The 23,951-nt window shown below is 41.3% G+C and overlaps 1 long non-coding RNA gene across 4 annotated transcripts in view; it reads right to left on the bottom strand.

The window, feature by feature from the left end:
* Window positions 1-2,971: 2,971 nt before the first annotated feature.
* Window positions 2,972-23,951, bottom strand: part of LOC141983268 (uncharacterized) — a 72,819-nt gene continuing 51,839 nt past the window's right edge. For all 4 annotated transcript variants that reach the window (XR_012638332.1, XR_012638334.1, XR_012638333.1 and 1 more), the window contains exon 3: window positions 2,972-6,448. This is a non-coding gene — a long non-coding RNA (uncharacterized LOC141983268). The remainder of the gene's footprint in view (window positions 6,449-23,951) is intronic.

Below are 23,951 nucleotides of genomic sequence, written 5' to 3'. Positions count from 1 at the left end.
TCCGTTGCACACATACAAAATGGGAAATGATTGCCTAGGAAGGAGTACTGCAAAAAGGGATCTGGATCACAAGCTAAATATGAATCAACAGTGTGACACTGTTGCAAAAAAAGCAAACATAATTCTGGGATGTGTCAGCAGGAGTGTTGTAAACAGGACACAACAAGTAATTCTTCCACTCTATTCTGATAAGGCCTCAACTGGAATATTGTGTCCAGTTCTGGGTGCCATATTTCAGGAAGGATGTGGACAAACTGGACCAAGTCCAGAGGAGAGCAACAAAAATGATTAAAGGTCTAGAGAACTTGGCTCTGAGGGAGGATTGAAAAAATTGGGCTTGTTTAGTCTGCAGAAGGGAAGACTGAGTGGGGACATAATTTTCAAGCACATAAAAGGTTTTTACAAGGAGGAGGGAAAAAATTGTTCTCTTTAACCTCCAAGGATAGCACAAGAAGCAATGGGCTTAAACTGCAGCAAGGGAGGTTTAGACTGGACATTAGGAAAAAATTTCCTAACTATCAGGGTGGTTAAGGACTAGAATAAATTACCTTGGGAGGTTGTGGAATCACCATCATTCTCTAACCCGCTCTTAAAAATCACCAAACACCTGTCAGGGATGGTCTAGATAATACTTACTCCTGCCTTGAGTGTGAGGGACTGGACTAGATAACCTATTGAGATCCCTTCCAGTCCTATAATTCTATGAATATTTCAAACACACTTACCATAAATTGCTTGTACCAGAAATGTATTCCTTTTACTGTTTTTCTGATGATTTTTTCCCATGAAAAGTTCTAACATGATACTGCCAAATTATGCATTCATTCCAAACCTGTTTTATCTCTGGATTATATGATCAATTTTAAATCATGGAGTTGGACAAACTCGAAGTTAATTAACTGATTTGTAAAACTGACCTGGACAAGGAACCAAATTTGATCCTTGAGAAGAAAGCGCCTTTTGTGCATATGGAAGGAAAATACCATCATTAATTAGAGCTTCATTCAAGGTGAATTGCATGTACCTGTTTACAGATGACCCGCACAAATCTTTGAAAACCCATTCCAGACTTTTAAAGCTCTTGTGAATACATGATAGGCATCTAGTATACCTGAAGTAAAAGTGGCCCCAAAAAGTCTCAAGCTTTTCAGAGACTTTAACAAGCTGCTTGTACTTTTTACTGACTTACTGAAGGAAATAGAAGGTAGAGGAAAATTCCAGTAAAACTGTATGCAAGCCAAAGGTTTGTTTTTGTTTGTGTGGATTAGCATTCACACATTTCCTGATACTAGACTTCCTATTAGTGATGTCTAACTTTAACCACAGATTCAGAGTTGAGGAATAACTCCCAAAGCCAATTTCCTGATTAAGCTGGGAAAGATCAAAGGTTAATTTCACAGCCTTATGGATAGACTGCCAACAGCTACCACATAGCCATGTTTTAACTGGAACATGTAAATTTATTACAAATATTAATTAAGGGAGGTAGTGTGATCTAGCAATTACATCAAAATGGTGGAAGACAAGGTTTGTGGGGTTCAAATGTGGGTTTAGTTCCCTCTGGGTGAAATGTACCTACATATAGCCTGTGTGAATGATAGGATCACCCACTGGCGTGGTATATGGCAGTCCTGAAGCCAGGGTCCCTGACATCCCCTTACACAAGGGTTTGTGACCACTGATTGTGCATTGTCACAAGCCAAGTATCCAAGACACCTTCCTCTACACCCGATATCCTGTTGCAGACCTCTTATGCACACTCACTCCATAGGAATAGGAGCAGGCAGTACGAGACAGACAGGTAAGACTACATGTACTAGAAAACCCACTGTCTCAAACTCAAAATATTTTTGAACTTTTTTTGGGGGGGGGACGGGACTCTTTTTTTAGTTGGTAGTTAACATGGAGGATGAATATGCAAATAGTACTGAACTAGATACTGCTACAGTACCACAGTCAGCATACACTGACAGCTCTGTCTTTCCATTTAACTGTCATACAGGACAATCCTCAGGACCGATGCTGTATTGTAAATAAAAGAATAAATAGCTGAACGGTATCAGTGGGCTTGTTGTCAGGAGGACTGTTTTAAAAAGTAAAAAAAAAAAAAATGTAAAAATAGAGTTTGACACATACTAACAATAGACAGGATACCCAGACTTAAGGCTGACACTCCATGTTCAATTTACACTGCTCTGCCTTTCCCTCCCCCATCAAGCCTTATCTACACTTGGAGGTTGCACTGATTAGTTTCAGCTAAACTAACTAATTCAGAAACTGGCTTCCCTAAATCAGTGCAACCCTCTCGTATGGATCTTCTTAAATTGGTTCAAGAGTAGAGCTGGTTGGAACCAGTTAAAGTTTGGGTATTTTTGAAATTGCTTTTGTTCTCTTCGGATTTACCAAAATTTCTCAGCAAAACCAGCAATCCTCAAATATTTCTTTTCAAAAACACCAAAATATAATGTTTCTGAAATGAAAAGGAAATAGACATTCTTGTCAATTGCTGTTCAGTGATTAGCAACTGTGAAACTGACAAGAATGTCAGTTGCAAAGTTATTGCCCCTGTGTCCGTCCCAGTATAGGAGAGAGATGAGGTAAGTGAGATAATATCTTATTGGACCAACTTCTTTCTGTTGGTGGAAGATACAAGCTTTCAAACTGTGTACCTCGAGCAGTGTAGCTTGAAAGCTTGTACCATCCACCACCAGAAGCTGGTCCAGTGAAAGATATTTCCTCACCTATCCTGTGTCTCTCAAGAATGCCAGTACCACTTAGCAGCTCTACAGCAGGGAGCCTACCAGCTCCAGGAAAACCAGCTCCAGCCAGGGTTCCCAGGGCTGCTGCTGTGGTGTGGGGAGCCTGTTACACAAACCATTATCTGGGGTTGTGTTGGCTAAGTAGAGAAGGAGAACAGACGATTAGAGAGAATTCTGCTTAGGACCAAAATATTCTTTTTATTACTCTTCAGGCTTGTCTGCAATTGTGAACAACTTATACTTTGGAACTGGACCTTGTTTCTGTTCATAAGCGGTCTGCAAAGAAGTGATGATTTAATGTGAGCATTATTCATACTTTTTTAATGAACAGTTTTTACAAACATATTTGAGACAGATGAGTTTATCATGAGTGTTCATTTGAATACCGGATATTTGGAATTCACTTTTCAGCCTGGGTGACTGGTCACTGTCACAGTGTGCTCCACTCACCACTTGTCTGGCACCTCCTCCTGGTCACTCTGGGAATTCTCTGAAGGCTGACACCCCTTCCTGGGGTCGCACGCCATCACACCATCTATCTCTCAGGTCTCCAGCTCCTCTCTCATTCCAGGAACCACAGCATCTTCTTTGTGACTCAGCTCTCCAGCTAGGTCACTCAGTGTTCCCACCGCTTCTGGAGTATATCCAAGTCTTTCCATTCAGAGCCACTCTTCAGGGCTGGTAGGGGAACCCAGGCCCATCCTCTACTCCAGATTCCAGTCTAGGGACCCTCACCCCAGAAGCTCTTGACTTTACTGTCCCAGCCCTCACTGCTCCTTCCCCAGAATGCTTCCTACTCTTCTGGTTCCCCCTCCTTCAGCTCCAAACCCTCCTCCCTCTTCCCAGGGAGTGAGTGCTGCCAGAGTCTGTTGCCAGCTTCCTGGCTTTATAGGCCTTGCCTTCTCTTGCCCAGCTGAGCCTGCTTGCAATCAATCCTTACTCCCTGGCTCTTCCTCCAGGTGCAGCCTGTGGAGTTAATAGGCTGACCTGGCCACCTTAACCCCTTACAGTCCTGTGTGAGGTGGACACCGCTTCACAGTTACCCAAGCCACATTATGTGATTTCTGTTCCCTGATTTGATGCTCTAACCTTTATAAATAGGTGCAATGTTTGAACAACTCACCAAGGCATTGAATCCCTAAGGCCCAGAAATGCACTAGGACAGGAAAAAAATCGAATCAATTTTTGGACATTTAAAAATCTCTTCCTTCCTTTTTTCCACAGAAAGGTATTTGTATTTGGCTATGATTGTGGACCCCTGGTTTAAAAATACTTTGTTTCCTTCCTGCCTCAGGAAGAGATCAAACAGATTTATGGACTGCTAGCAGGCTTTACATTCAGTTTTCTCCTGTCACATTCACGGCCTATGCCTGTGCAATGTGTAGTGATGGCTCAATAAGGCCATCCCCTGGTGCTCATCCTCGTGCCTCGGCATCTGGCTGCACAGCAGATATCTTCCTCCATGTTCTAGAGCTGGAAGATTATCAAAGTGTCTCCTTTCTGCTGCTGAAGTATCCCTCCGCCTATGTGCTTCTGCCCTCTCTTCCACCTCTACTGCTAGTGCTGATGATCAGGTATCATACAATGCTGTTGTATTTTTGAAAATCACTCGATTTGTCAGGCTTCTTCTGCCTTACTGCTCCCAAAACCCACACACAAAACCAGTATGTATAGGGTGGCTCAATGAACATTTCTGATACAAATACACAAATCTGGGCACAATAAAGTGTAACACACTAATAGAGAGAGTGTGTGCCAAATCTCCCTCTAGTGCTCCGCAAAGAGGATTACAGCCTACCACAACGATCCGCTAACGGAGTTGCTCCTGTAGCCCAAGTGATATCACTCTATGCTTTGCTCATGAAGGTCCTGGATTTGAGTCATGCCAACATTCTGTGCTGGGAGGTCACAGCATGCGCTCATTCATGTGTAAGCCAGTGGTGTGAGGGCTGGAGGTGAACACACCTGAATGTGCCTGTGGACTCTGGAACTTCGCTGATCTCTAAAAATAAACTGTGAGTAGGGTGCAGCCAGGGGTCCCTCAGTGTGAAGGGACAGTTGTCCATTAGACTTTCACAAGTTGAAAAACCAAGGCAAAGGACACTAGGCAAGATACTGTGGGATGGGTGTCTTACTTATTATTTGCATGCTTTTCAGTTATTATTACTGTGGTCCCAAATTAATGCTATGTTCCCTCTCCCCTCAATTAAAAAAAGTTTTCTTTTTGTTATACACAGAGTCAGTGCTTGAGAGTGGGCAATCATTGCCTATTACGAACATTCAGGGTTGGTATTTCATTTACCTAGGTTTCTGAGTGAGTGTTCGAGCTGATTTTGTTTTGAAATGTTAAGAGCAACCCTTAGATATTTAATCTGGCTCTTGCTTCTGCCGGCACCAGCTGGCAGAATGCATATAAGAGTTCTTCTCTAAATATTCATGCAAACAAAATCCTGTCACAGGAGCATTCACCAGAGACCAAATGAGTGTGAACATGGTCAGATCATATCACAATTTGGAATTCCCTAACAGGTTTGTTTGATCAGATCAGAATTCCCTAATGTGTTTGTGCATCGTTTTCCCCACTGTTTCTCCAGCTCTAGCTACACCTGGATAAACCCAGCGTTATGCCACGGAAGCCAGTGGCATTGCTCCGCATTTACAGTAGTGCATTGATAGAAAATATCTGGCCAAGTTTTGCTAATGAGTGGCTATTTTATCTGTTTAGTGCATGCTGTCTTTTTAATTAAACTAAAACAGAAAAACAAAAGTCCTCCTAAAGAGACCAAAAGAAACACATATGTATTTCTTTCTAAGCATTATGAATATTTTTGATCTATGGATTTCCATAGTGTTTATTTACTTTGTTCAATATTTTGAGTTGCTAGAATACATAATAAACAGTGCAACAAAAAGAAATGGAAAGTAAGTTGTCAGTGAATAATAGCTTTTGTCATTTTCCCCGTATAACACACAGCCTATGAATATACCTACTATCAATTCACTGCAACGAAATTTGGTCCTAAGCACCACAATGTCCATTTGGATTGATCCCAAAGCCAAGGTTTCAGACAGTACAAGCTTGATATGAATGCTGGTCATATGCAGCGATAAAAAGCAACTGCAAGACCCAACATTCATAATCAACAGCTAGCCACATTGTGGATATTCCTGGACTAAGAAGTAAATAGTCTGTACTCAGTAAACTCAACTCAGCTAACTAGCATGCATGTGAAGGGGATCACTCATTGCTGGCACCGCCTAGTGGTCAGGCAGGGCATAGCAGGCTCTCTTCCTTCCCTGGTGACCCCTGTTGACAGCTACTCTAGCCCTGCAACAGTTGGCACCTTTCTGTGACTCAGACCTCTGGCCAGGCCATGAATCGGGCCCACCCTTTTCAGGGTATACAGAGAGTCCAATAAAGGATAGCCCTGCTGTCGGGCAAGGGGTCCCAGGCCCCACCAGGCCGAGGTTCCAGAGTCATGGCCCTCCAAGTTATATGATCTTCCAATCCAAAGTCCCCTGTATCTGAGGTAGGTTTTCACCTTCAGCCCCAACCAGATGTTGTACGAGAATCTTGGCTCACCCTCTCCGCCAGGTGCCAATCCAGGGCCGTGTGGTGGGCAGCAAGTTTCTGCACCCCCAAAAAGTGCTGCATCACTGCTCCTCTGGATTGTTTTCTCCCAGTCTCCCTACAGAAAAGGGCAAAGACATAGAAACAAAATAAATTAAAGGACAAAGCCCAGACCATGCAAACATCCAGAGTCCTTTTTTCCCTGAGCAGATCAGGTAGATTCTCAATTGTCAGGAACCCCAGGCAGCTGAACCTCCCATAAAGCTCTCTCTGAATCATGAGGCCCATAGATCTGTTCACCTCCACAAGCTGCCTGCTAGTGAGCTGCTCCACTTCCCTTTCAAGCTCCTCCTCCAGGCTGTGCATGCTTTTCAGATGTGCTGGGGTGGGGTTGCCTTGGCCCAAAGTAGCTCTTTAACCCCTTCCTTTCCAGGGTGGGGTTTGTACACCCCATCACAAGGTGGGTTTCTTTTTTCTAGTGTCTGAAGTCACTCCATTTTTAATACAGTCTCTAAGTGCTAAGGTTTTTTTTAAAACTCCATATTAATATTTAGCATGGAATCTTGACATGTCACCTTCCTGGTTTTTTCCTCTTGGTTCAACAGTGGTAGATTTTTATTTGCATTTAGGTTATTTGTTGTTTACCAACACTAGCCTTCTTCTTTCAGGTGACAGTAGACTAGGAAATATTGGTGATGAGCTGTTTGCTTAGGAAAGGTGTAGCGTGCTTGACTGTCCACTCATCAATCTCTGTTGTGCTTTTCAGCACAAAATGCACAGGAGCATAAATCATACTACTTGACTCTGGAGGCCATACCTAAATGCTGCTCTCCACTTTCAATGGGCCTCAGTAGTAAGGCAAAGTGAAAGCTCTCTTTGTTACTATAGTCTATGGGATCCGAATGGTGACAAAAACAACAGCAGATTATTGATTTGGAGCAGTTGGGGAATGGAATTCTTCCTCAGACTCCTCCCTGCCATCCAACAATGAAAAATAAAGTTATTTTTGTCAGTCTTAACTAATAGCTAAGCCAATATTTAACGTGCACCCCTAATTTGCTTTCAGGCAATTTCCATGTTTTCCCCTAAACTTCTGAGTCTTTTTGCTTCAGCATGAAACCTCACCACTTTTCACTTGATTTCTCAGAGTTCTTAATTGCCTCCAGTAGGGTGTTACATCTTAAGGTCTTAAGTGGATTTACTTGGTATCTTTATAATTCAGCAACTCAACGCTGGGCCAAAATATGTTATCTAAAAATTCAGTGGTTTCAAAATTTGCGAATATTTATTTCTGAGGGAAATATAATTTCTCTTTTTTACTACAACCACCACATAAACTCATCAGGAAGATTATGAGTTTGGAATATTCATGACACACTAAATATTTTACACTTTTCCAAAAGACTTTACAAACATTAGGAGTCAGATCCTGCCACCTTTACTCACAATGAATGGTAATGAATAGTGAAATAAATGGAACTACTCAAAGAGCAAGTTATTACTCAACATAAATAAGGGTAGGAAAATCTGGTTCTAAGTCATTAACCGTCACAACATCTCATCAAAGCTGTTTTCATTGTATATATTCTACAGATGGAAAAACCAAAGAACAGCCATTAAGGCACTTCTCCAAGGTCACACAACAAAATGGCAGGGCCAAGACAAAAAGCCCAAGAGTCCTGACTTCCGGTCCCCCATTTAGGGTGGATGTAGCCCATTCCCAACAGTTGACAGTTCACCCCTTCTTGTCAACTGTTGGGAATGGGCTACATCCACCGTAATTGAATTGGCCTCGTTAGCACTGATCCCCCACTTGGTAAGGCAACTTCCATCTTTTCGTGTACTGTATATTTATACCTGCTTACTATATTTTCCACTCCGTGCATCTGATGAAGTGGGTTATATCCCACAAAAGCTTATGGCCAGATAAATGTGTTAGTCTCTCAGGTGCCACAAGGACTCCTCGTTGTTTTTAATGGCACAAAGGGCATTCAGCCACCAAGCAACCATTGAAAAATCAATGGGAGTTGGGCACTTAACGCCCATTTTTCCTTTGAAAAATCTCCCTCTTACCCTCTACACAATAAGCACAAGTTATGAATAGTAACAACATTATGGTTTGGACAGGACACCTTTTTATTCATGCATTGGTCAAATATCTGATGACACACCTGTATGCAGAAGACAGGAAAAATTAATTAAGAATGAGTGAATTCACAACATCCAAAAGCTTGAAATATTTCAGCTGTACCCTTCACACAGCAAAAGAGCTCGGTATTTACTCAAACTACTCACTTTACAAAGGCATCGAATAGCACTCAATGTAATTAGTCTCTTCTATATTAAACTTTTACCCTACAGAAGAGCAGATACTGAATATGGTACATCTACTTAAATTAGCTAAAGTATTAACAGAAATACTAGCCAAGCCCCTGTAGACTCAAGGTTGAGTTGTAAACTCAAAATGCATTAGCTGTTTACAGAAACTACATATTCACCAGAGCAGTGAGCAAATATAAAAGCTCAAAATATATTTTTATTCCATTCAGAAACCCTCAGTTAGGTTGTTGGAATAGTGTCAAATCATATTTTAGTAGTTTTGAAAGACCAGCATATATTCATGATTTCCACAAACTAGGCAAGTGCTTAAAATATTGGTCTTGCCTGAATTTCCACTGGAAAGTAATTCTCAGAGGAAATTATTTGTTATGTTACTTCCAATCTGGAGATCTAAACACAGTCTTTCCTCTAGCCTATGGCACAACCCATAGTAATTGGACCATAGGAGAGAGCAATAAAAAAAGTGAAACAAGATTCATGCCAAGCATCCCTATTTGCTCAATGACTTGCTTTATCATACCCTCCCCTCAGGTAAAAAACACCAGGTATAACCAGAATACTAACTATTAGAACAAGTGTATAAAGATAACTGACAGATGTCATCCTTGGGTCTCCTGATGACTAGATTAGTCATGCAGATGCACTATAATAAGAAGGAGCCACTCACCTGTATGCACTCATTATGATACAGAGTATAGTTACTGATCATGCGCTTGGAGAAGATGACAACCAGATCTAGCTAATAATAACGTAGAAATATTTCATGTGACCTGCAATATCTTATGAATATCTTATTTCAGAACCTTCTAAGTGCAATCAGTCTGGGTTGGGTTTTGACCTACTGTAGGATAAGCATGATATAGGTCTTGAGAGTAACTGCTTTATTTCAGATGTGCAAGCTTGATTGCTGTTGATTACCTACTCTCATCTATGATAATTTCCCTTTGACAGTAACACTCTGTATGGTTTTCTGATGGGCTGCAGCTTTTGAGAGTTGTTTTTCTGTTTTGAGAGATGAGGATGTATTCCAATTACCCTGCATCATTAGGGCAGAGGAGTGTATTCATGCCTAATACTGGGTCAGAGGACTCATTCCAAAACTCACTAGAGTAATCATGAAGCAAATTCTTCTTGAAAAGACGGGGGGGGGGGGGCATTGTTAATTGAGGAAGTTATTTTTTTTCACCTATGAAGGGGGAAAAAATCACTTAAATATATAAAATACTACCAGCTATTGATATCCTGTCTGGCTCGTGTCAGGCTAGAGTGAATTTTTATGGTTCCATTTCTAGCTGCTAAAATTAATGAATTTGAACCAAAATATCACCAGCTGATCCTTAAGTATGATGACATGGTGTACCTGACCTTTCAAATAGTAAAGCCATATTTTTTCAGTGTAGTGTTGTCATTAACAATATTGTCTGCCTTTTATAAGTGCCTTTCTAATGAGGTTTAACCCCACATAAAAATCCTGTTCCCTTTTTATGTTTTCATTGAACAGTGAACGGCAGGTTTGTTCAATTATTATGCATGAACTCTGGAATAGCTTCACAATTCGGTCTGGTGAAAAAATTTCCATCAAAACTGGTTTTCAGTGGAAAATTGGATTTTTGATTAATCTTTTTCACTATAAGTCTCTGCTTCCTGCAGAAAATATTGACTGTTCAATGAAAAACCAAATACCTAAAAAATAAAAATTGGAAATATTACCACACTGAATCATGGGATCTGTAGTTTGGATGCCTCAGGCCCACATTTCCGATATGAACCAGGCTCCCCAGCCCGACTATATCTCCCATGATGCGTCACAGCAGCTCAGCAAGAGGGGAGATCCTGGTGCATCATGGAAGATGTAGTCTAGCCAACAAACCCAGCTTATAAATGAGAATGGAGGCAAGAGGCACCTGAACTATAGTTCCCATGGGGCACCACAGCGGCATTTCCAAATCAAAATGTTCCATTTTACAATTTTCCCAGAAAGGTCAAATTTTCTGCAGAAATTTTTTTTCCAACCAGGTGTATTCACAGTGTTCCTTTGAAGTCCCAGACACCACAGGGACTGCTAGTCATAATCAAGACAGAAACCAACACACCAAACCACAGTGTCCGTGAATGATTTAATCCACCAGATACTGAGCATTTTGTAAAGTTACTACAATAGCTTCTCCTGGAAAATGGCCACAGTTAAGATCTAACATGTTTTGTTTTTGTTAAATGGAGAAGCCCTTTGGTTGGATTTGTGTATCTCTTGTATTATATTAAAACAGATTATAAAACATTTTTTCTTAAGACAAAGTACCCTAATTCTCCAAAGAGAAGATGAGGCTTTTGTTTTATTTTCTTGACAGTAAATCTCTGGCCTGTTTCTTAGCAGCCAAATAGCAAAAACAAGGAAATCTTCAGTCAAAATGAATTATGTAGCAGCAGGTTGACATCATATTAATTACAGAATGGAAATAAGAGCAGAACTGATGATTTCAAAACCCTACACCAATTTGTTGCCCACAGATGTTTTCAAAATAGAGATGGCCAATTTTGGATTTCTTGGTATGAGAGAATGAAGTGGTCTTTAAAAAAAAACACCAAAACCCTGAATGTAGTGATTTTGAGAGGTGCTATACAGGCAGTCCTGGAAACTAAGGCCAAATTTTTCAAACTTGAGTGCCTTAAGTTAGGCTCCTAAACCTATATTTATGTTCCCTTAATAAGAGGCCTCAGGTGATGAGCTCCTACGATTGCCCTTGAAGTTAATGGAAGCTGCAGGTGCTCTGTGCCTTTAAAAAATCAGGTCACTTATTTAGGGGGGCTAATTAGAGATGATGGGAACTAACTCTAGGCACTCACATTTGAAAATACTTTTTAGAAGTTTTAATTATTTTTTAAAATGTATTTTTTATAATTAAACTCTTTCTGTCTTTTGTCACCTGACTGATTTAAATGCATCTATGACCCACAATTTTCATGTCACAACTGGAGTCTGATACTCATCTTTACCTATTTCATTTTAATGCACAAGTTTTTAGCATGCTTTTGTGGGGCTCACCTCCTACATGGAAAGAAGGAAATGCCAGAGATACTCTTCAAGATCCCAGCTGTACAGCTTTAAGGCAGCCATTTCACGGACCAAACAAACAAAGAGGGTCATATTCTGCCCTCAGTTACCCTCATGCACTCCACTAACATCAGTGGAGCTGCATGTCCATGAATCAGAGGATAATTTGGCCTCCTATTGCTTGAGCTTTAATGCTAAAATGTTAGTTTTGGTCAGTTATTCTAGTATTTTGGTAGCTTTTTTTTAAAATCTCAGAGTTGATCCACAGGGCATTGTCATTATGTTGCTGTCTCACCTTTCAGCTGATAGACAGATTTCCTGCTGGAGAGACATAATTATTTAACCGGATCCACTCATCCTGCCACTGATTTGTTTTACTTTTGTTCTTGGCAACAAGCAGCAACTTCAGGTAATTGTTTCGTTTCTCATTTGGCTAATTCTTTCAAAACACTTTAGCAAATTGACCCATGTAGTTCACTTCTAGTAAACACAGGATCTCCTGAAAGGATTAACAAAACCAAAGTACCTCAGATTTTTCAGACAATCTTTGTTTTGCTTTGGTTTTGTCCTGTGCATACTTATAGAAAAGGCTCAGGAAACAAGCTGGATTTTGTAATTCGTCATCAGCCAGGAGTTGAAAGCAGATAATGAGAGAATCAAAGTTGAGGGGTTCCTTTTATAGAAGTCACAGATTAAGACAAACAATATTGTACCTCTGTCTTTGGACTAAATAATAAAAGAAAAATTATCAGGCAATGACCTGTTTTTACTACAACTGTCTCCTCGCATTAAAGATTACGTATTGGACACTGATCCATCTGGAAATGGTCTCCCATCTGACAGACTCCATTTTAGCTCTAACTGGGTTAGAGTTTAAACTCTATCTTTATTTAAACCACAGTATCACCTGCTCAGTGGGATTTAAACAGTATACCTTAGAGCCCTCTCCACAATGCCATTAATTGAGTTTATACTAAGGTACAGTACACGACATGCTATTACTCAAGCAGAAGTTATGAGCATGAGGCAGGAATCACGCAGTAAAAACCTATGGCCTTTGTTATGCAGGTCATCAGATTAGATGATCATAATGGTTCCTTCTGGACTTAAAATCTATGAATGAAGTGTATTCAAAAAGAAAGAGTTCAAGCGATACCTTCCCTCAGTTAAGCAGGGTTCAAAAACTACCCTCCAAAGTGGCAGTAAAACAGTTTTAAAACTTTGTGAGGTGGGCCCAAACCACATTAACTGTTCTGAAATTGCATTAAGGGCCTAATCTAAGGTTCATTGTAATCAGTGGACAGATTCCCATTGACTTCAATGGGTTTTGGATCAGGGCCTAAATTGTAGAGTGACAAGTTAGCTAATAACTCTCTTCACAAATACATATTTTCAGTGTTCTAACTGGAACTGAAACTTAGTTTTTTTCAATTATGTCTATGCTCCACATACAATATGGGTTGAGTTAACTAGTGATGCTAAACAATCTGTTCCACCTTGTATTTAGTTGTGACACTCTGACTACCTTTCCCAGACCTGGAAAGAGCTCTGTGTAGCTGAAAAGTTTGTCTCTCTCACCAACAGAAGCAGGTCCAATAAAAGATATTACCTCACCCACCTTGGCCCCATCTACACTGGCAAGTTTCTGCGCAGTAAAGCAGCATTCTGCACTGTAACTCCCGAGGTGTTTCTCTATGTGACTCTCTATGTTCCACATGAGAAATCTTTATTACTCTTAATAAGATGTGCCAGTTGTATCTCCATAATACAATCAAGTCTGTAGGATATCATTACATATAACACAACATCCTTCCAATGGTAAAGAAATAACTACATCTGTGTGAATACTGCAATAACTAAGTATTCGTGATTGTTCACTCAGATCAAAATTGCAGATATCCTTCTAAACTGTGATCCTTTTTATTCATTTTCTGCAACCATTCTTCATTTCTGCAAATATGTTCATGTAACCAAAAGTCTTGAGAAAAAGTGTGTTCACACACAGTCTCATGCTGGAAGTGTTTGCACAACCATAATCCAGACCACACCACATGATCCATTGTCTACAGCAAAGCTCTACGATACAACGGCATTTGCTCCAACCCCTCAGACAGAGACAAAACACCAGAAGATCTCTATCAACCATTCTTACAACTACAGTACCCACCTGCTGAAGTGAAGAAACAGATTGACAGAGCCAGAAGAGTACCCAGAAGTCACCTACTACAGGATAGGCCCAACAAAGAAAATAACAGAACGCCACTAGCCATCACCTTCAGCCCCCAACTAAAACCTCTCCAACGCATCAAGGATCTACAACCTATCCTGAAGGACGACCCATCACTCTCACAGATCTTGGGAGACAGGCCAGTCCTTACTTACAGACAGCCCCCCAACCTGAAGCAAATACTCACCAGCAACCACACACCACACAGCAGAACCACTAACCCAGGAACCTATCCTTGCAACAAAGCCCGTTGCCAACTGTGCCCACATATCTATTCAGGAGACACCATCATGGGGCCTAATCACATCAGCCACACTATCAGAGGCTCATTCACCTGCACATCTACCAATGTGATATATGCCATCATGTGCCAGCAATGCCCCTCTGCCATGAACATTGGTCACACTGGACAGTCTCTACGTAAAAGAATAAATGGACACAAATCAGACGTCAAGAATTATAACATTCAAAAACCAGTTGGAGAACACTTCAATCTCTTTGGTCACTTGATTACAGACCTAAAAGTTGCAATTCTTCAACAAAAAAACTTCAAAACCAGACTCCAACGAGAGACTGCTGAATTGGAATTAATTTGCAAACTGGATACAATTAACTTAGGCTTGAATAGAGACTGGGAGTGGATGGGTCATTACACAAAGTAAAACTATTTCCCCATGTTTATTCCCCCCCTCCACTCCCACTGTTCCTCAGACGGTCTTGTCAGCTGCTGGAAATGGCCCACCTTGATTATCACTACAAAAGGTTTTTTCCCTCCCGCTCCCCTGCTGGTAATAGCTCACCTTAAGTGATCTCTCTCATTACAGTGTGTTTGGTAACACCCATTGTTTCATGTTCTCTATGTATATAAATCTCCCCACTGTATTTTCCACTGAATGCATCCGATGAAGTGAGCTGTAGCTCACGAAAGCTTATGCTCAAATAAATTTGTTAGTCTCTAAGGTGCCACAAGTACTCCTTTTCTTTTTGGTTTACTGTGTATAGATATTTCCGTCATCTTGAGAGAAAGAAGAAATAATTCCATATACTTTAGGCAGGTAATCATAGAACTGGAAAAGACCTCGAGCGGTCACCTAGTCCAGTCCCCTGCACTTGTGACAGAACTAATTATCTTCTAGACCATTCCTGACAGGTGTTTGTCTAACCTGCTCTTAAAAATCTCCAGTGATGCAGCTTCCACAACCTCCCTAGGCAATTTATTCCAGTGCTTAACCACCCTGACAGTTAGGAAGTTTTTCCTAATGTCCAACCTAAACCTCCCTTGCTGCAATTTAAGCCCATTGCTTCTTGTCCTATCCTCAGAGGTTAAGAAAAACAATTTGTCTTCCTCCTCCTTGTAACAACCTTTTACATACTTGAAAACTGTTATCATGTCCCTCTCAGTCTTCTCTTTTCCAGACTAAACAAACCCAATTTTTTTCAATCTTCCCTCATAGGTCACGTTTTCTAGACCTTTCATCATTTTTGTTGCTCTTCTCTGGACTCTCTCCAATTTGTCCACATCCTTCCTGAAATGTGACGCCCAGAACTGGACACAGTACTCCAGCTGAGGCCTAACCAGAGCAGAGCAGAGCAGAGCAGAAAAATTACTTCTCGTGTCTTGTTTACAACACTCCTGCTAATACATCACAGAGTGATGTTTGCTTTTTTTGCAACAGTGTTACATTCTTGACTCATATTTAGCTTGTGATCCACTATGACCCCCAGATACCTTTCTGCAATGCTCCTTCCTAGGCAGTCATATCCCCTTTTGTATGTGTGCAACTGATTGTTCCCGCCTAAGTGGAGTACTCTGCATTTGTCCTTCTTGACTTTAATCCTAATTACTTCAGACCATTTCTCCAGTTTATCCAGATCATTCTGAATTTTAATCCCATCCTCCAAAGCACTTGCAATACCTCCCAGCTTGGTATCATCATCAGTGTACTCTCTATGCCATTATCTAAATCATTGACTAACATATTGAATAGAACCAGACCCAGAACTGATCCCTGCAGGACCCCACTCGTTATGCCCTTCCAGCCTGACTGAACCGCTGATAACTACTCTCTGGGAACAGTTTCCCAACCAGTTTTTCATCCTTTATAGTAGCTCCATCTAGGTTGCATTTCCCTAGTTTGTTTATGAGAAGGTCATGTGAGACAGTATCAAAAGCTTTACTAACATCAAGATATACCACGTCTACCACTTTCCCTCTGTCAAAGAAAGCTATCAGGTTGGTTTGATTTGATTTGTTTTTGACAAATCCATGCTGCTGTTACTTATCACCTTAATATCTTCTAGATGTTTGCAAATTGATTGCTTAATTATTTGCTCCATTATCTTTCTGGGTACAGAAGCTAAGATGACTGGTCTGTAATTTCCTGGTTGTCTTTATTTCCCTTTTTATAGATTGGCACTATATTTGCCCTTTTCCAGTCTTCTGGAATCTCTCCCGTTTTCCATGACTTTTCAAAGATAATCGCTAATGGCTTAGATATCTCTTCAGTCAGCTCCTTGTGTGTTCTAGGATGCATTTCATCAGGCCCTGGTGAATTGAAGACATCTAATTTGTCCAAGTAATTTTTAACTTGTTCTTTCCCTATTTTAGCCTCTTCTGATCCTACCTCATTTTCACTGACATTCACTATGTTACCAATCACCACTAACCTTCTTGGTGAAAACCGAAACAAAGAAATCATTAAGCACCTCTGCCATTTCCAGATTTTCTGTTATTTCCCTCCCCCCATTTCCTCATTGGGTAACGGGCCTACCCTGTCCTTGGTCTTCCTCTTGCTTCTAATGTATTTGTATTGTTTTCTTGTTACCCTTTATGTCTCTAGCTAGTTTGATCTCATTTTGTGCCTTGGCCTTTTCAATTTTGTCCCTATATACTTGTGTTATTTGTTTATATTCATCCTTTGTAATTAGACCTTCTTTCCACTTTTTGTAGGACTCTTTTTTGATTTTTAGATCATTGAAGATCTCCTGGTAAAGCCAGGGTGGTCTCTTTCCATACTTCCTATCTTTCCTACGCAGTGGGATAGTTTCCTCTTGTGCCCTTAATAATGTCTCTTTGAAAAACTGCCAACTGTCTTCTACTGTTTTTCCTCTTAGACTTGCTTACCATGGGATCTTACCTACCAACTCCCTGAGTTTGCTAAAGTCTGCCTTCTTGAAATTCGTTTTCTTTATTTTGCTGTTTATTTGCTGATAATCACATATCTAAAATGATTAATAGTTAGTAGCCAAAAACATAGCCAAAGAGAATACTTTTTGAACACCCACAGAGTGAAATATGTTGACATAAAAAGTGTTTGAACAATTTCAGATAACTAAATAGTTCATAAAAATCAGCATGTGTTTTCAGGCTATTTATGAACTGAATAAAGTGCTAAATAAGTTGAATAAATTATTTACTATTAATCATTTGTCCAGCTCTAAAGGTCCCTAGCTGTCCACCAGAAGCTGGGAACGGGCAACAGAAGATGGATCACTTGATAATTACCTGTTCTGCTCATTCCCTCTGAAGCACCTGGCATTGGAGACTATTAGAAGACAGGATACTGGGCTAGATGGACCATTGGTCTGACCCAGTAAGGCTGTTCTCATGTGATAGTCTTGCACACTAGTACAGTGGAGACTTGTGAACTTGTTACTGTCTGAACAGGTGGTCACCAGATCTTGAAAAATGAACTGTTTAGCCACTGGGGAGAGTTTATGAGAAGCCATGGAAGTGCAGTGCTCATATTTCACCTTTTTTTTTTAATGCCCTCTTCATCTTGCCCCCACCTCAAATACTTCAAGTATCATACAGAGTGACCATGCATGAGACTACATTATCTACCATGCTGATAAATTCAATAATTACTATCAGTGTTGTGCTTGCTAGAAGAAAATAGAAGCAATAGCCCCAGAATAGAAAGGGGAAAGGACAAACCTTCGCATGTAGACCAGAACTAATGGTTACTCTCATTTCTGGAGACGTAGTAATTTTCAACGTGTTTATCCAGAACCTAGAACAATGGGGCCCTGACCTAGCTGGCTACACAATATAAGCATTAAATAATAAGAGGTTCACATTTTGACACAAGTCACAAATAAAAATGAGTTTGATGGCCTCACCCTAAAATATGTCACAATATGTCCACCCCCCGTGAGTGGGCGTAATAGGGAACAACTGGCAGCCTTTATTCAGAAAGGACTCAATCCTGCAGTGGGGTAGAAGAGGATGCTAAGAGACAGAGATTATTTGTTGGTAGGTACATAGAACATGGTGTTTTGTGACTAGAGGTGATCAAAAATGGGTGGGAAATGTTCCACCAAAAAAGCGTTAACGTGTTTGTCAGACTTTGTCAGGAATTACTCACACAGCTCTCTACTTTGCTCCTTGTGGTCCAGTAATATGACGTGTGGGCAGATGGGAGCAAGCACATTGTGTTAACAGGCTAGCAGGAACATTGTGCCCAGCAGAGGCCAGGAGGCCTGAAGCCGATGGCTGAGGGAGACAGAAGGTTTCACAGAAGCCTTCAGAGACAGATCACTCAGTGACTGGCTCTGATACCAGTTTCTTCTAAACATGCTCAAATAAGCCCCAACCCCACGATAGCAGAGGAACAATTGCAAATCCTAAAAGCAATCACTGCATAGACCCTTTGCATTCATTGGATTGTATTTAAGCAACTATTGCAGCTCCCGGGTCGTGCCCCACACACTCACCAGTGCTCTGTTCTGCGTGGACATAGAGGTTGCTCACGTTGCTTAGCAATGTATATGTTTCTCTGAACTATGCTCAAGCTCTCTTCACTGACCCTGAGCAAACCCAGCATGAGGAACACCAGCACTTTGGGAAATCCAAGCCAAAATGTACAGTACTGAAACACAGCCAGGCTCCAGGCCAAGGCTGGTACATAGAGGCTGGTACATAGGTAACGCTGTGCAGGGGAGCCTGCACAACAATGGCCTACGCTCTCTAAGTAGTTCAGCCCAGTGCCAATTGCCCCTTACTTTATAGAGCCACTAAAGTCACACAGGGTTGTTTTGTTTTTTCCTTTTAACTTTATGTCAGTATATTAAAAATGTGAACATGTGAGGTGAATAACTTTTGACTTCAACTCCCAGATGCAGTGGGATCAATTTCCTAATTATGTATATATATATAAAATCATTTTCCCCTCAGCAAGAAAACAAATTAATGAGCTGAGCACAGCCATTATAACATCACCACCTCCCCGACACTTATTTATAATGAAGTCAGGACACCAGAACCAGAATGGTTTGCAGTAACAGTTTTCAAGAAAGTATAAACTTGAATTTCCTCCACTTTCAGTCTTCCTGCACAGTAACAATTACTGAACTTCCAGCCAAAGCTGCCCTGAAGGAGAAAGAGCTGAATTGCCAGCACAGAGGCTTAGAAAGCCAGTTAATAATTTAGTAGCAGCAAGCAATCAGGCTATTCCAGTACGAATTCCTCCCTCTCCCCACAGAAATGTCTTCCTCATGAGGGACTTTCTTTGGGAGATTTTTGCTAGAGAGGAACGCAGACAGTTCTGTCTGTAAGCAAATGCAGATTCCAGACTCCAAGAATGAATCTGGAAATAGTGCAGGGTTTTTGTTTTTTTTTGTTTTGTTTTTCAAATAATGGTGCTTACATTTTTCTTTAAGAATATTAAATCTTTTATGCAGCCCCTCTTCAAAAGGTCTCTTTTCTGCTACACTATAGCATTTTATTTATTGTCTCTTTCATTTGAAAATAATCTAGTTCTTGCACCTGTGCAAGTCCATCAAGTATGCTTTGTAAAATACTTAAAGAAAAAAGTGTAATGAATCTCTTCGGAATCTACAATTTTAGGTTTAGATGGAGAGAGAGAGAAAGTGAGTAACTTGTGCACCCAAATCTTAACCGCACACTTTGGATTTAATCTGATCTAAGAAGAATACACTGGTACTCTTTGTCATTTGTGTGTGTGTATTACTGTGCATTATCATTGCCTGCTGGTTATTCCTGAAATCATTCAGATCTACATAGCTGCCAATGAATGTACGTACAGTGGTATTATTCTTTATTTTCCTGAAAGAAAGGGAATACTAAGCAGATGGAGTTTTGTCAGGGTTTTCTACAGAAGACATCTATTACAGTCCATGTTTAACAATATATTTATTGAAAATTCCAAATGCACCTCTCCAGAGTTTAAGTACATGTTCAAAAATAGTTACGTTACAAATCAAAATAAACCAAAAGGAAAAATTAGACTCTGCCTTTTGACCAATGAATTCAGCAACATCATTGCTAGCAGAATTTGGCCAGATGTGAGGAGAAACTCATAAAATCATGATTTTAACCACTGACTCGCATCATTAAGAATATTACACCTTTCTCTTAATCTTACAAAGGCCCTTATTTCCCCTGTATGGACTATTGCCACATACGGGAGAGGAAATTGAACAGGTTTTAACTCACTGAGGTTCCTAGGAATTCTTCCAATGAGAGGTTGCTGGTCCCTTTTCATCCCTATCCCCTGAAGAAGCTTGAGGTTCTCCTCAAGCACCCATGGGACATAGCTTCTCTCTGCCACCTTGCCCAGGCCTTTGGAAACACTGTCCTTACAGGTGCCATGCCTCCAGGGACACCACCTAATGCAGCTGCCTCAGACCGTATTTGCTTTTTCTTGATTCCCCTGGAGGTTTGAAGAGAAGAATCCAGAGGTCCCCAGCTGGCTCCCCTGAACTTCAGTCAGCCATCTCCAGACTCCTCCCTCCATTTCCATATCACTGGAACACCATGGAACTACCACAAAGTGAGATTCCCCAGGCTAAGGTGAAAGAGGTCAATAGGCCACAAGCACGTATCTCCACCCTTCCAAACATGCAGATCCCCCCGCCCCCTGTGCATGGATGCAGCAGGCAGTATGGGGCCCAGCAAGACTTTATATATCCATGTCACTGTAAACAGACTGCACCTGTGTTTACATTACCAACTCACATGTGTCCTGGCTTCTTTAGGGCCATACATTTACTGTGCCACTTCAGTCAAAGAACATACTGGAGACAACCATCCTATGTTGATCCCCAAAGGTGCATGTGCTTCCAAATGGAAAAGTGTTCTCAACATAACTACTGTACCCACCCATTAAGACCTCCTACACCCCAAACCAGTAGCAGCACTACTACAAGCCATGCAACCACAGGGGGGCCCTCTGGGCATCACCTGCTCCATCCAGCTTTCTGCTGGAGGCTTATTTGTAAGGACAGCGCCGCTATCCAGCTCCAGCCCGGCCGCAGGCTCCCAGCAACTGTGGCACCTGTGCTCTGCTGCCTGGTTCTGGCTGCAGCGTTCTCATGCTGATCCACCTCTGTGCGCTGCCCCTCACCAGCTTGGAGGATGCTCTGCAAGTGGGCAGGAAAGGGGCCAGTTGGCAGCCAGAGAGCACAAGGGCCGGAGCTGATAGGAGCCCAGGGCCACCTGGACCTGGGTGGTGAGGCTACCTTTACAGTGGCGCCCCCAGCAGGGATCAGGAAGGAACAGCTGACACCTGACCAGCCAGACAGAAGGCCCTCGCTGGCAGCTCCAGCCCCTATGCTTCCCTGCCAGGAGGCCCATTTACCTCCCCTGTGCTGGGCCCAGGCAGGGGGTGAGTGCTCAGAGGCAGGTCAACACAGGGACATTGCAGCCCAGGACCAGGCAGGGGAGTGCAGGGGCTGGAGCTGCTGGGAGCCCAGGGTTGACCCACAGGCAGAACCACAGCTGTGTAGTGGAGCCAGGCATAGGCAGAGGGAACCAGAGATGAGATGGGAGCAGTCTCCCCCTGCTTCCCTGGGCATCTCACAGCTCACCCACAGCCCCCATCTTCCCCCCAGTACCAAATAGAGGCCCCAGAAATGAGCTCTGGACAAACCCCAGCACTGACCCAAACCCCTAGGAGAGTCTGACTTGGGAAGAGCATGGAGCAGGGTGGTCACAAAGGATCACACTTGGTATCAGAGACATAAATATTCATATAACCAATACATTGGAGTACACATTTACTACCCTTCACCTTCAAACTACACAAATACAGCAGCCTTGCAAACCCCCATTCTGAGTCTCGTGAACTCGGTCAAGTCATATATTCTTTTTCAAAGTAGATACAAAGGATATATTGAGGGCAAGTCTACACGACAGTGCTACATGGCGCAGCTGCACCAATGCAACTGTGCTGCTGTAGCACGTCTAGCGAAGATGCACTATGCCGACGGGAGAACGGTCTCCCGTCGGCATAATTACCTTGTCGAGAAGTGGAAGCTATGTTGGTGGGAGAGTGTCTCCTGCCGACATAGCACCTGTGTGGACAGCACGAAACTTGCATCACTCAGGGGGCGGGGGACTCTTTCACACCTCTGAGCAACCTAAGTTAGATCAGTGTAGGCTGTAGTATAGACCTGCCCTGAGAGGAACATGGAGAGTTGACAGTGGTACGGCCGCAGAGTTAAGATGGTTTAAGAAATATTAACTGTGAATTTTTGGATTTCTAAAGATAGTTTTTGAACAAACTATATTCAATTAAGGGTCTTTTCCTGAAGTAACAAAATGTTTTGACTCAAAAGGTGACCCGCAAAGTGGGGGGAAATGGATTTCTTGCTACTTTATGCTATACACAGAAGACCTACAAGGAATTTTTTTTTTTTAAATCAAAAAAGGATTTTGGGGGGCTTTTTGGTGGAGAGTGGGGAGAAAGGGATTGTTTGTTCTTAAACACATTCAGAATTCAAATCTTTTCTACACCACCACATTCTACAGTGACTGGAACACTTGAGAAAGTAGAATATTAGAGGCAAGAGACTGAAAAAGAGAGCAATTGAAGAGATTTTTTATTCAGATTAGCTAAAGCTCTTTGATCAAGATTTTCAAAACTGACCAGTGATCTTGACTGCCAAACTTGAGTTACCTTAAGAAGGACTGATTTCCAAAGGGTACTGAGCACCTTCCCTCTCAAAATCAGGCCTCTATAAGGTATATCTAGTTGGGAACCTAAAAATCACAAGTAATCACCTGTTGAACTCCAGTGACTGAAGAACTCTTGGTTGAAATAAGATCATTGTTAAAGGTTAAAAACGGCCATCAATGTCTGTGTATATAATGTCTTCTGCAGTTTCCACAGTATGCATCCAATGAAGTGAGCTGTAGCTCACAAAAGCTCATGCTCAAATAAATTGGTTAGTCTCTAAGGTGCCACAAGTACTCCTTTTCTTTTATCAATTCAATTAAGATGTAACAGCTCACAATAAGCATCCCTGAGATTGTCCAGAGATCCTTGATCAAAATTAAGGAAGACTAAACTTGACATTTCTGATATTTCTGTAAGGTTAAAAAAACAAAAAACCCTTTCAGGCCTCTTACTACAGCATAAAGAAGCCAAAAAAAATCCTACAATTTAAAAGATTCCTTTGCAGGTCACCTTTTACTCAATATTAATGAAGTTTTTTTTCTTGTAGTTTACTATCAGTTTAATTTACTATATTAACATTGCTACAAATAAATTATAATTATTTTACAATAGCATTTTTGCAGAAACAATAGGATTATTTGTGCTACTAGGGTTTCCAACAGTCTCTTATTACAAGGGACGTCCCTGACTTCCTCATCTCTGTACAACAAGATCAGGAGTTGCTGAGTGCTGCAAAAAGCAGCAAAAAATACTCCTGGCGAATGAAGGTGAGTAGTGCTTGTTATCATTTTGCTGTTATTTATTTATTTATTTATTGAGGATGATAATAATTAATAATAATAATAATATCAAGAGGAGGCGTGGGGCTGGGGTGCTAAGGAAACAGTCCCTTATTTTTGAAATACAATGTTGGTAACCCTACAGAAGTCAATAGGTCTGATAGTCATTTACATTAAGGCCCCTCTACAGCAATGAAAATCAGACCCAGATGGACTACTCACATGAACAAAAATCAGCAAATGCATCACTCTTTGCAGGAAAAGTATCTTACACATGTAGCATCGAATTCACTACAGGTCAA

Source organism: Natator depressus, chromosome 2 (assembly GCF_965152275.1).
Source record: "Natator depressus isolate rNatDep1 chromosome 2, rNatDep2.hap1, whole genome shotgun sequence".
Classification (NCBI taxonomy): domain Eukaryota; kingdom Metazoa; phylum Chordata; order Testudines; family Cheloniidae; genus Natator; species Natator depressus.
Note: the sequence above shows the minus strand (reverse complement) of the source record. Positions and strands in the feature narration are given on the sequence as shown.